This window comes from Ornithorhynchus anatinus, chromosome 1 (assembly GCF_004115215.2).
Source record: "Ornithorhynchus anatinus isolate Pmale09 chromosome 1, mOrnAna1.pri.v4, whole genome shotgun sequence".
In the NCBI taxonomy this organism is placed as follows: Eukaryota; Metazoa; Chordata; class Mammalia; order Monotremata; family Ornithorhynchidae; genus Ornithorhynchus; species Ornithorhynchus anatinus.
In genome coordinates, this window is record NC_041728.1 from 113742426 (window position 1) to 113746394 (window position 3969).

The window sequence follows — 3969 nt, forward strand, 5'->3', positions numbered from 1 at the left end:
TCTCGGCTCCTTCCACTGGGCCCTGTTGCTTCTCTTCACCCTGGCTACAGTCAGTTACTTCGTCCCTTCGAAACTGCCAGATGTTGAACAGCAGAATAGGAGCTTGCCCTAAAGTTCGCAAAAAAATACATTCTGCTCATTTTAGTGTTATTCACTGGCTACTTGTTTATTGTTGTGAAATGCCAAACTGCATCTAGAACTCACATTCTTTCCCCACTTTCAAGAATCAGGGTAACTTTCTCATGGGAAAATGGGATTTAAAGTCATTCGATCCTATTTATTGAATGCTTATTGTGCACAGAACTATGTGCTAAGTGCTTTGGAGAGTACAATAAAGGACAACCAGTTTATACTGGAAAATACTTCAACTTGTCTTAATCGAGGCAGGCCAGGAGGTGAAGTTTTCTAGCATAGTCTGGAAGGAGTTCAATTAATGTGAGAAGGTAGGGAGCAGTGGATGTCACAGTTTATTGCCCTTCTGTTTATTCAGGAGGGTCGGAAGACCTCATCTGTAAAACGAGAATTAAGACCGTGAGCCCTCTACGTGGGGCAGGGACCGTGACCAACCCGATTATAGTGTATCTGCCCCAGTGCTTAGAACAGTGCCTGGAACATAGTAAATGCTTAACAAATACCATAGGAAAAAAAATATAAGCCTTCCCCCCACCCAGAGAGAGCAGCAGGGGAGACCATGTCATCTGGGAAGATCCAGGTTTCAGTGATGGCGAGAGGAGCGGTGATCAGGTCAGGAACAAGTCAAGGATGAGCAGGAGCCTCCTTATGATGGAGCGGGGGTTCCACAGGCCGCACTTGGCTGAGGTTGTTGTGGAGGGGAACGTGGGGAGGGGATGTCATGAGGGTTGGGGTGGAGATGAAATGGTGGGGGCCGGAGTGGCAGGAGGGGAATGAGGGATGGTACTGGGAAAGGACAGGGATGAGATGGTGGGGGAGGAGACCAGACACGGGGCAGGGAGGAGGGATGGAAGAAGACTGGTGAGCGGGTGGGGGTGTTAGGAATATAGGACAAGGATGGGCTGATTCGCAGGAGGGAGTTAAGCGCTTACTATGTGACACTGTACTAAGCCCTGGGGTAGATACAAACTAATCAGGTTGGACATAGTCCAGGGCCCACATGGGGCTCACAGTCTTAATCCCCATTTTACAAACGAGGGAACTGAGGCACAGAAAAATGAAGTGACTTGTCCAAGGTCAAACAGCGGACAAATGGCAGAACACAGCAAGTTTACAGCTTAGAGGTGAGAGTTCACCTTCTCCAAGAGGCCTTCCCAGACTGAGGTTCCCCTTTTCCCTCTGCTCCCTCTCTGCCCCCACTTCACCTCCCCTCAACTAAGCCCCCTTTCCCCCCTTTCCCTCTGCTCCTCCCCCTCTCCCTTCCCCTCCCCTCAGCACTGTGCTCATTTGTATATATTTTTATTACCCTATTTATTTTGTTAATGAGGTGCCCATCCCCTTGATTCTATTTATCGTGATTAAGTTGTTTTTGTCCGTCTGGCTCCCCCGATTAAACTGTGAGCCCGTCGATGGGCAGGGATTGTCTCTATCTGTTGCCGAATTGTACATTCCAAGCGCTTAGTACAGTGCTCTGCACATAGTAAGCACTCAATAAATACTATTGAATGAAGACAGACATTAATATGAATCAGTAAATTATACATATGGACATCGTAAGTGCTGTGGGGCTGCGAGGGGGGAGAACAAAGGGAGCAAGGCAGGATGATGCAGAAGGGAGTGGGAGAAGAGGAAAGAGGAGTTTAGTCAGGGAAGGTCTCTTGGAGGAGGTGTGCCTTCAATAAGGCTTTGAAGCGGGTGGGGAGGAATTGCCTGTCGGATTTGAGGAGGGCGGGTGTTCCAGGACAGAGGTAGGACATGGGAGAGCAGTCAGAAGAGAGATAGAAGAGGTCAAGGGACAGTGAGAAGGTTGGCATTAGAGGAGCGAAGTGTGCGGACTGGGTTCTAGTAAGAGAGTAGCGAGCTGAGGTAAGAGGGGGCAAGGTGATGGAGGGCTTTGAAGCCAATGGTGAGGAGTTTTTGTTTGATGCGGAGGTGGATGGGCAACCACTGGTGTTTCTTGAGGAGCAGGGTGACACGTCCTGAACATTTTTGTAGACAAATGCTCTGGGCAGTAGACTGGAGTGGGGACAGGAGGCTGGGTGGTCAGCGAGGCGGCTGATACAGTAACTGAGGTGGGATAGGATAATAATAATAATAAAAATAATGTTGGTATTTCTTAAGCGCTTACTATGTGCAGAGCACTGTTCTAAGCACTGGGGTAGATACAGGGTAATGAGGTTGTCCCACATGAGGCTCACAGTCTTAATCCCCATTTTACAGATGAGGTAACTGAGGCCCAGAGAAGTTAAGTGACTTGCAAGTGATTGTAGTAATGTGGTCCTGTATGCAGAGCACTGTACTAAGAAGCAGTGTGGCTCAGTGGAAAGAACACAGTGTTGGGAGGCAGAGATCATGGGTTCAAATCCCGCCTCAGCCGCTTGTCAGCTGTGTGACTTTGGGCAACTCACTTTACTTCTCTGGGCCTCAGTTACCTCATCTGTAAAATGAGGATGAAGACTGTGAGCCCCAAGTGGGACAACCTGATCACCTAGTATCCTCTCCAGCGCTTAGAACAGTGCTTTGCACATAGTAAGCGCTTAACAAATGCCATCATTACTAAGCACTTAACACTATTTCTACTACTAAAAATCCACTAGCAAAATCAGTACACATACTGTATTCGCTACTGAAATTTCCTTTCAATGAAGACTTTGAATAAGCACCTTACAGTATTTTTGAAACAGAAGCTTTTGCACTGTGTGACCTCCATCATTATAATTCATAGACAAAATAAAAACACTCGGCAATTTTATTCTGACATGTTTGCACTAGTATCTTATTTTACCCTTATTCATCCTCCTGCTCCACTCTCTGAAATAATGTTTGTCTGCCTCTCCCTTTGGGCTGTGAACTCCTCAAAGGCAGTCAACATGTGTGGTGCTCCTGTAGATGCTCAGAACAGTGCTCTGCTCTCAATGGGCACTCAATAAGCACCATCAGTTGACCGATGAATGAAAATCTAATCCCAGGGCCTCAGAGAACTTTGCTAATGGGTCGGGATTTTTCTTAACATTACCCTGAGACACACGGGTGGCAATTTCTATTTCCATTTTTCCCTTAAGGAAACGAGCTTTAAAAACACGGCAAAGGGAAGGGGAAGCCGCAGTGTGAAACCCTCCACGCTCCCCCCAAATCCCAACCTCACAGGCCTGTTGGCTCACCGTGACACTGTCCAGCTCCAACATTCTCAGGCTCCCAGCAGAGCTTCTGCAGCAAGGCTGTCATCGCATTCATTCATTAAATCATATTTATTGAGCGTGCAGAGCACTATACTAAGTGCCTGGCAGAGTACAATATAACGACAGACACGTTCCCTACCCACAACAAACTTACAATCATTCATTCATTCATTCAATAGTATTTATTGAGCACGTACTATGTGCAGAGCACTGTACTAAGCGCTTGGAATGTACAATTCGGCAACAGATTGTCTCTATTTGCCCCATAATGGGCTCACAGTCTAAATGGGCGAGACAGCAAGGCAAAACAGAACAAAACAAGTAGTCTGGCGCAGACATGATCAAGATAAATAGAATCATAGATATATACACATCATTAACAAAATAAATAGAGTAATAAATAATATATACAAATATGCACAATGCTGAGGGGAAGGGGAAAGAGCAGAGGGCGGGAGAAGGGGGAATGGGGAGGGGAGAAGGAGCAGAAGGAAAGTGGGGGGGGGTTCAGTGTGGGAAGGCCTCCTGGAGGAGGTGAGCTCTCAGTAGGGCTTTGAAGAGGGGAAGAGGGTTAGTTTGTAGGAGGTGAGGAGGGAGGGCTATCCAGGACAACGGGAGGACGTGGGCCAGGGGTCGACGGCAGGATAGGCATGAACGG